This window comes from Pan troglodytes, chromosome 3, assembly GCF_028858775.2.
Source record: "Pan troglodytes isolate AG18354 chromosome 3, NHGRI_mPanTro3-v2.0_pri, whole genome shotgun sequence".
Classification (NCBI taxonomy): Eukaryota; Metazoa; Chordata; class Mammalia; order Primates; family Hominidae; genus Pan; species Pan troglodytes.
The window spans coordinates 74,050,114-74,060,471 of record NC_072401.2 but is presented as its reverse complement, the minus strand read 5'-3'; the positions used below and the strand labels follow the sequence as shown (position 1 = coordinate 74,060,471).

At 41.6% G+C, this 10,358-nt stretch overlaps 1 pseudogene; it reads left to right on the top strand.

Moving 5' to 3' along the window:
- Positions 1-9,134: 9,134 nt before the first annotated feature.
- Positions 9,135-9,233, top strand: LOC112209074 (U6 spliceosomal RNA; annotated as a pseudogene).
- The last annotated feature ends 1,125 nt before the right edge of the window (positions 9,234-10,358 follow it).

The following is a 10,358-nucleotide window of genomic DNA, read 5'->3' as shown; positions in this document are numbered from 1 at the left end:
TGGCACTCTGGTGCCCAGTTGCCAAATTATCATTTTTAGAGAGGCAGTGTGATAATTGTTGAACCATCACCTGACATCCCTAGTGGGTTGGGGAGAAGAGCCCTCTCCTGCCCAACTCATGCCTGTCTAACTACCTGTAACAACCACGTTTTTGAGATATTAGGTTGAAAACATATCATTCAAAATAACTTCACCTGTTTCTCTTTTCCCTTTTTTTTAATGTGGCTACTAAAAAATTTAAAATTATATATGTGGCTCATGTTTATGACCTGCATTATATTTGTATTGGACAGCAATGGTCTAGAGCAGTGAGATCAGGGCTAGATTATGAAGCTAATTATCAGGTTGGATGTTATGCCCTAATAATCCTGCAGAAAGGAACAAGAAAGTGAGAATAAAAAGGAGAAAGGGAAATCCCATGAATTGTGCTTGGTGTGGACTTTGGCAGTCAGTGAAGGGATCTTCCAGGCATAAGAGACAGAGTAGAAGCTGAGGAGAACTATAAACCTGAAGATAAGAAACCTATGTTATACATGCCAGATTGTCTAAATCTATGGCTGTCACTGTGTTATCTCTCTGATGTTGTTGCCAGAGCTTTTAGCAGTGCCTCAGGACATTCTAGTCTTGTCTGAGTTGGACTACGAGGTAGCAAACTTGAGCTAGAGTTAAGGTTAAAATGAGAAGGTGTGGAAGCTAAACAACTCCATTTTGGATGCTAATCCACCATATTGACTTATTAACCCCAGTTCTGGGAATGCCTCTAAGATTTCTATTTGATTTACCATTCCTTGTGTACTTACATCCCCTTAGATGAAAACAATATTGACCATAAATCCTGCCCTTAGGTAGACTCACATAGCATTCCTGCCTTTCCCTGAGGGGTCAACTGTAATTGTTCTACACATTCCTTCCCTAAGGTCTGGGGGGTAATGGGGTTAAGAGTGGGTAATCCACCATCTTGTCTTACGCCACCTGAGGCACAGACATGCTTCTATTCATAAGTCCCTGTTAAATGTTTCTTCCTGAGAAACTGGATTTGTCAACCTCTTTCTTTGGCCTCTCTGCTTCCTTGGACTCTGGGGATCATTTTGCATAGACCTGCCCACCACGGAATGATGGTATGTCTCCCAGTGCCAGGAGTGACCCTAAGAGAGCCAAGAGGATTTGAAGGACAGAAATCAGCTGCCCCACCTACCAGGAAAGTCCTTTTCCACTGCCAACCTTGAAGTTCTGGGTTTGGGTAGGGGGTTCTGTCTGTATGTTTTTATTTTGGTTGTGCAGTTCAAGGATGGCATCATTCCCTAAGGACCTCCTTTAAAGGACCTGCAAAACCCCAGTCTACCCCAATCTTAAAGTTTACCTGAACCCAATCCGAAGTCGCCACATGCTTTGGAATCTGTGTCCTGTTATCATCAAGTTCCTCTTTGTATCCATCCCCTTTCCCAGTGAGCAGATATCAGCCTAGTCCCAGTTACTTCAACTTCCCTCCTGGTCTTATTCCATGGAAATCTCCACATGCTGAACTACTTGGTAACAAAGGCTAATGATCTCTAAGGTCTTTTTCAATCTATTGTTACCATAACAAAAAGCATATCAGTGGTTGCTTGGGGCCAGTATGGGAGTTATTACAATAACTTTTGGGAGTAATGGGTACTTTCATTATTTTGATTGTGTGATGGTTTATGGGTATATATATATATATATATATAAATGTATCAAAATGTACATTTTACATATGTCAACTATACTTTCATAAAGCTGTTAAAAAACAGCATTAACATGTTTCCTTCTCATAATCAATTTCATCAAACAAGAAATGAATGATGAAATACTTATGTATAACCCACTCTAGCTATCTGAGTCCCTGGTAGGAACAGGGACTCTCTTGGCCAAACAGCATCTCAACGGGAACTTATTCTATCATCTGCTTTACACACACAAAACAATATTTTGGCAGCATACCTTCCATAATATATCTCAAGGTGCTCATCAGAAGAGAAAGTCGTCTGATATACATTTGAAACCATTGGATTGGTTGGTTGTCTTTCCATATAAAGAAATATCTCTAGTGAATAAAGAATAAAACTCTAAAAACCTTCACCACCCAGTATAGTAGAGTTATTGTCTTAGGTCAGGTTTCATAGAAGCAGCACCTGAGAGGAGAATTCTTGTGCAAGTGATTTGAGGCTCTTGAGTGAGAGCTCTCAGGAAGTGCCACAAGCAGGACAGGAAATGAAAGCAGCCAGGCAAAGATGCAGGGCCAGCTGCAGTCCAGCCCCAGCCTGTTCCCACAGGGAGCAGGGGAAAAATGACTCACACCACAAAGGTGTTCCCTATAAGGCAGCAAGATTGGCTCTATGTACCCCCTGGTCAGTCATCCTTTAGCTATTGACCACACCTGAAAGTCTTGAGGTGTAACCTCCTGGGCATCTCCCAGCAGGCAGCTTCCATCAGCAAGGACAATTCTTGAGACAGGGTGCAGCTGTGAGCTGTTGGCAACCTATGCTCGTAGCACCTGGAAAATGGGGATATGATTTGTCCTCACTAAACTCATGTTGAAATTTGATCCCCAGTGTGACAGTGTTAGGAGGTGAGGCCTAGTAGGAGGTGTTTGGATCATGAAGTTGGATCCCTAAGAATGGCTTGCTGCCCTTCTTGTGGTAGTGAAGAAGTGCTCACTCTGCCAAGGCTGTATTAGTTCTCGCAAGAATGGATTAGTTCTTGACAGAGTGGGTTGTTATAAAGGCAGGACGTCCCTCGTGTTTTGTCTCTATTTGCATTTGTCCACTGCCCCTTTGACCTTCTCTGCCATGTTATGATGCAGCATGAAAGCCCTCACCAGAAGCCAGGGCCATGCCTTTGAACTTCCCAGCCTGCAGAACTGTGAGCAAAATAAACCTCTTTCTTCATAAATTACCCAGTCTCAGGTATTCTGTTATAGCAACATAAAATGGACTAAGACATCATATAATCTTAGAAAAGTTACTTAACTCTGTATTTCAGTTTCCTCATCTGTAAAATGGGGCTTATGAGAGCAGCTGCTTCATATGCTTGCCAAAACTAAATAAAATAACAAAGCACTCAGAATAGTACTTTATATTAAACTGTATATGCAATTTACTCAAAGTTATGCATAGCACATAATGATCAATAACTGTTATAAATTTTATTGTTGTTGCTGTTATCCTGTCCTCAGGGATGCCTGCACCAGGTGTCTCATTGCTCAAGTGCTATCCAGGTGGTTTATACATCTGGACACCCAGGAGTGAAATTTTTTGTCTCAATATTGAACTTAAGGGTAATCTAAAGACTCCACATCTAGGTGACTGCCTAAATAGATATATGCACATATCCATTTAATCTGACATTTCTCCAAGCTCAAAATCAAACAAGTGTAGAGCCAGGCCAGGCGGCTCATGCCTGTAATTCCAGCAACATGAGAGGACTGCTTGAGCCCAGCAGTTAGAGGCTGCAGTGAGCTATGATTGCACCGCTGTACTTGGCCCTATCTCTTAAAAAAAATAAAAATAAAACATATTTAAACAGGGGTAGCCTTTTGTCTGTTTCTCTTTAAAGAGTGGGATAGGTGCTATTTCATCATTGGCTGCTTTTTTACTTATGTGGAGACCCTCAATAGGCAGATTCTTCTTCTAGTCTGTGGTAGGAAAAACAAAGAAAAATAAAACCCCCTCTTTCCTAAGCCTCCAGACCCCAATCATGAAACCAGAGTTTCCCTCAGGCAACAATGTCCCCACAAAGTTATACCCAAGTATAATTTTGCACAAAGTTATACTTGAAGCAACACTTCAAATCAAAGTCCCAGCGGCCAATTCTCTAATTCTTGCACCCTCCAGAGGCAAATATGAAAAACTTCAGACGCTTCCTCCAGTTCTTTTAGTTTGGGGAAACAAACTGGCATCTCTGACCCACACCTGACTAGAGAAGGTGGGATGGGTCAGTGGCGAGTGGGCACGGCTCTCGGGAGAGGGAAGGCAGCGATTCCAGGAGTCGGGGTCGCCTCGCTGCGATGGCAGGTTCAGCTTCGGTTCACTAATCGCAACCAGCCCCACCGCGGGAGACGGGGAGAGCCCTGGCTGCTGCAGGCCGGCACCTGGGTAGATGTTACCTTTTCCCGCACAGGGTCAGTCCACAGACGTGCACCAGCACCCCGGCGACCGGTCACAGCCTTCTCCTCGCCCCGGGCGGGCGCGGCCTCAGGGAGCCCGCAGGGCTTGGGGCCAGGACCATGGCCATCCACGCGCTTCGGCCTCGCACTCCCCGGGTATGCTGCGGGCCCTCTCCATCCTGGGAGGCGGGGTCCGGGGAGGACACACCCCCGGCCCGGCCTCTCCGAGCGACCCTTTGGATTTTTCTCTTCCACACCGGCTCATCCGAGTGGAGCCCCCCACCCCACACCCCGCAGTGATCTGGGGATGGGGAAGAGGGACGGGCGCTAGCGGTGGCGCTCCAGCTGGAACCGATCATGCCTATGTGGAGGTGGGGGATTTGAACTTTTATTTTATATGAAATTAATAAGGATAAACTGAGGAGGTAGAATATAACATCTTCTTTCATTCTTAAAAGAATGCATGGCTTTTAAATAAACGTAGCGGGACAAGAGAGACCCTAGGGGCAGCGTTGCCTTGGGTGCAAGTTTGAGAAGCGGCTATTAGGTACACAGGTGCTTCTTTCTAAATTCAAGTTATTGAAGCTAGACCCCGCGGCGCGCTCTGCGTCTGGGTCTAGGACACGCCTTCTAGCTGCGATCCACGTTGACCCCGCACAAGCCGAGGTGCGAAGGAGGATCGCAGACCTTCGCCCGGGTTAAACTCCTTTACCGAGAGACCGTGTAACCTGCATCTGGGCCCTCCTGGAGAAAACAGAGAGGCCTGGTGCATAAAAAGCCGTTTGCAGAACGTTAGACAACTGGGCGGTAAAAGCAGAGGTCTCTCCTTGGGCTGTAGAATAAACCGCACTGATGGCTCAAGAGGCCCTAGAACAACAGTTCCTTCTGTTAGGTTGATTCATAAGTCATTGCTGTGTTGGTGGATCAACAGAATAGGCCCGGCTGCTTTAAATTTCCTGGGAAGTGAAGCTAAATATGCTTTAGTCATCTATAAGTAGTTACAATGCCATGAGCAACAGCCATGTAATGAACTGGTCATTAAGAAATGTAATGTTTTCTATAATTTTCACGTTTTTGTTCCATTAGAAAGGCCTCAGAATGGAATTATGCCAGAAATACATGAAAATATACATGATTTTATTAGACTTACCTAAAATATGTGGTTTATAAGGAAACTAATCTAAAACAGTAAATCTGTGAAAGCCACTGTTGCCTTTATAATTCAGCTTAATTTTTTTTAAAAAAGTTATGAACACAATCAAGATTTTTTTTCTAACTGGGGAAGGATAGAAGGATGGGTATATGGATGCCCAAATCTCAAGATTTAAGCTGATTCTGAGTCTGATATAAATAATGATCATGAATTTAAGAACTATCTAGTCTTAAACATACACTGATTTAAGAACTATCTAGTCTTAAACATACATTGATTTTTGTTTTGTTTTGTTTTGTTTTGTTTTGTTTTGAAGACGGAGTCTTGCTCTGTCGTCCAGGATGAAGTGCAGTGGCACGATCTCGGCTCACTGCAACCTCCACCTCCTGGGTTCAAGCGATTCTCCTGCCTCAGCCTCCTGAGTAGCTGGGATTACAGGTGTGTGCCACCATGCCCAGCTAATTTTTGTATTTTTAGTAGAGACGGGGTTTCACCATGTTGGTTAGGCTGGTCTTGAATTCCTGACCTGGTGTTCCGCCCGCCTTGGCCTCCCAAAGTGCTGGGATTACAGGCGTGAGCCACCATGCCTGGCCAAACTTACACTGATTTTTCTTATGCAAAATCAGCTCAGTAAAAATAAATAAAAATTTAAAACTGTTGGAACCCCCCAAAACACTTTAAGCCTTGACAAAGATATGGCTGATCTGAGTCACATATGGTTACAACTTCTGTTCTCAGATTATAGATTAACTCATTTTCTTGTTCTCTACAATGACTAGTGAGAATTAAACAGCATCAGGGACAAAAATCTCCTGCCTTCTTAATTCATGACCCTTGTTATAGATTAACTTCTCTCTTGTTGTCCTGCTTTGCTTAGACCAGATGAGAGAAAACTCAGGACTGTTAGACCCTCTGTTTTAAAAAAGTGTTATATGTACCTTTCCCAAAAAAGAACATTCCCATAACTAATCATATTGCTGTAACTATTTGCCAACGTTGTATGAATAATGTTGCAATCCTGCTAAAAACACCTCTGTCTCTGCCAATAGAAATGAAACCTTAACTTCCCTACTTGTGAATGCTTACTCCATTCCTTTGGAGTTGGTGTTTCCAGGTGGTCCATTCTCACACTTTGCACTTGAAAAAACTCTCTTTAAATTCGATTCTGATCTTTTTTATTATTTTAGATTGACAGCTCTGATCAATTAGATCACTCCCCTAGATACTATAATAGACTTCCCACCCCCAACCAGAGGCTGTTCCCTGTCTCAGTGAATGGCACCAACTTGTCCACTTGTCCAAGACAGAGACCCAGGAATCATTTTTTATTCCTCCCCCATTCTAGTGGCTCTCAAATTCATTCTCTCTGTGGCTACCACAATGATCTTTATAAAATACAAATTTGTACACATCACTCCTTTGCTAAAACCCCTTAAATGATTCCCCATTGACCAGAGGATAGTCCTAACCCCCTCATTAGATTTTAAGGCTCCTTCTAGTTCACTTCATCACCTCCACCCCTTCCACCTGCTTCTTGCCTCTTTTTACTCTCTCCACCTCCTGCCATCCCTCCTTCCCAATGGCACTTGTGGTTAAATTGCTCCAATTTCTGCAAGGTACAGGAATGTCCCTTTGATCACTGAGCCTGAAACACCCTTCAGTCCTTTCTTCCCTGACAAGCTCCTTCTGCTCCATCAGATCTCTGATTAGATTATTTCCTGTAGGTAGCTTCTCAGATTCCCCACTTGCAAGTTCTTATAACCCCACCAGCCCTTATCACACAGTATTGTAATTACTTTTTCCTCCATTTCACCACTAAACTAAGCTGCTGACCTGTGCCCAAAAGGAAGCTGCATTTGGAAAGAGCCTGAGCTTTCAACTCAGAGAGACCTGGGATCTAAATCCAGGTCTTGCATTTACAAGTTATGTGCACTTCAACAAATTTCTTAACCTGGCTGTCTGCATCTCAGTTTCCTATCTGTAAAGAAAGAGGATCATAATGAAAATTAATGAGACAATGTGTGTAAAGCATTTTGCAGGTAGCCAGGCACTTAGTAAATGCTCAGTAAATAGTAGTTACCAGTGGTAACCTTTCTGCCCTAAAGCTCCTCCCAGACTGGGCTCCTCCCAAGGGAGTGGAAAGCTCTTGTCACACCAACTAGAGACAGATGAAGAAGAAGACTATAATTTTTCCTAACCCCAAAAAGATTCATATTAGCTGTATATATTCACAGAGGTTATTTGAATGGTCTGTTTCGTGCCTATTTATCTATCTGAACATGCTTCATGCCACCAGTATAATCAAAGACTAGCATGAAAGTATTTTGAACAAAATACAGCATTTTGAAGTGATATGTTCCTTTCTTATTATTTGTTGAAAAAAATGTGATTTTAAAACATTAAAATATTTGAAACTATCTTAGGGCTAAGGGACCATAAATAACTTAAAACAGCAAACCCTCACTTGTAGCCAAGATCATTGACATTTTCCTTTAGCATCCTTTTTACCAGAAAGGATAAGTCGTAAAACAAATTGTTAGGAATGTTACCACACTTTCTGCCACCATCTACTATGATAGTGATATAACTAAGCAAGTGAACAGCTAGTATGATAAGACAGGCCCCAGGAATCAGGAAAATCTGTATCTTGTATAACATAGCCTTAGATAATTAAGATTAGGGTTTTGTTTGTTTGGTCGGTTGTTTTTTGTTTGTTTGTTTACAATTTATCATATACATCTTAGACTAACAGATTATTAGAACTAGAAAATATATAGTATTCTGGAGAAAAGGAGAAAATTGAACACATACATACGTACTTTCACTACCTCCAAATTCCACAAAAATGATAGTAAAAAAAGGTGGTTGTAAAACACATAAGATAAGTATGGGAGAGGAAACATCGCAACAAAACTGTAAGCTGGAAAACAGTGGATGAGAGGAAACTTACTCAGACAGCTGATTTAGACCTCAATCCTAAACCTGCAGGAGAAAGCTAAAAAGCAACCCAGTTTCACTACAGAATCCAGGACGTCTCCGGAATAGGCAGCGCCAGATACCTCTGAAAGTAGGGACAAAACTAGGGCCATTGAAGGATTGGATTGGTTAGTTTAAGAAGCGATTAGAACTTCTGATCACTCATTGTCACTCAGTGTAGCAAATCAAATGCCTCTCTAACACCCCATCCAAACACTGGAGGTTTACTCACTTTAGATAGAAAAAAGAGTTTCTGGAGTAGGAGTTATTAGGCACAGTTGAGGGAGTATTATGCTGAACCCAGTCATATTAACAGAACATTGACATGCCGAATGTTGAGAAGACACCCCTCCCCTTCCAGTCTCTCTTCTTCAGCTCCAGAATGAAGAGAGCCAGCGCTGTGCATTTTAAGTAGGAAATGTAAAAATACTTCTCTAGGAAACATGAGTACTCCTAATTAATATATATTAAGGATACCCACAAAATGGCGCTGGCAAATCACCCTCCAGGAATCCCACAGTCAACAAGCTTAGAGCTCTTAAATATGAGCAAGTGGCCAAAGATCAGATATCTGAGGGAAAGCTATGGCATGAAAGAAACTAAAACAAAGGAATAAAGGGGAAAAGCAAATTAAAGAAATAGAGACCTCTGTAGGAAGAATAAGTCCTTAAACGACTATAATTAATGTATTCAGACAAGTAGGAAAAGTTATTTTATTCATAAGACAATAATAAGATGTTCTCTTTAAAAAAGAAATATTCTGGAAATCAAAAGTTCTTGGAAATCGCATGTATAATAGTATAAATAAAAACTCAATAGAAGAGCTGGAAGATAAAGTTAAGAAAGTCTTCCAAAAGTAGAAACCAAAAATACATAGAGTTCTGCTTTGGCAGCATATATATTAAATTTGAATGATATAGAGAAGATTAGCATAGCCTGTTCCAAGGATGACACACAAATCCATAAAGCATTCCTTTAAAAAAAAAAAACGGAAAGTAACAAGTGTTGGAAAGATTGTGGGGAAGCTGGAACCCTTGTGCACTGTGGGTAGGAATGTAAAACGGTGCAACCACTGTGGAAAATAGTATGGCAGTTCCTCAATAAATTAAACATAATTACTATATGATCTGGCAATTCCACTTTTGGGTATATTCTCCAAAGAATTGAAAGCAGAGACTCAAATAGATATTTGTACACTCGTGTTCATAGTAGCTTTATTCACAATAGTCAAAATGTAGAAGTAACCCAAATTTCCACTCAGAGATGGATAAACAAAATGTGACATATACATATAATGGAATTTATTCAGCCTTAAAAAGGAAATCCTCACACAGGCTACCACATGGATAAACTTCGAAGACATTACACCAAGTGAAATAAGCCAGTCACAAAGAGACTAATGTATGATTCCACTTATATGAGGTACCTGGAGTAGTTAAATACATAGAGACAGAAAGTATAACAGTGGCTGCTAGGGGCTGGGAGCAGGGGTTAGTGAGGAGATATTGTTTCGTGGGTACAGGGTTTCAGTTTGGGATGATGAAAACATTTGAGATGGATAGTGGTGATGGTTGCATGACAATGTGAATGTGCTTAATTCCATCGAGTTATACACTTAAAATGGTAAATCTTATGTATATTTTACCACAGTAAAAAAACTGACACTTTAAGCATTAACTTAAGTGATATAGAGGCAAATATTAAAAGAAATAACTCAGAGTTGGAAGTGGTTTCTTCCAAGGATGGGAAACTGTCAGAGGAAGGGCTAATGTTTTTCAAAGAAGCTTTGTAAAACTATTTATCTCTTTAAATTATGTGCATGTAAAACCGTGGTAACAATTTTACAAATAACACTAATAATGAACTTGAAGACTGAGCATGATGAACAAGTAACACTAATAACGAACTTGAAGGCTGAGCGCGATGGCTCATGCCTGTAATCCCAGCGCTTTGGGAGGCCGAGGTGGGTGGATTGCTTGAGCCCAGGAGTTTGAGACCAGCCTGGGCAACATAGCAAAACTCTGTCTCTACAAAAAATATAAAATCAGCCGGGTGTGGTGGCATGCACCTGTACTCCCAACTAATAGGGAGGCTGAAGTGAGA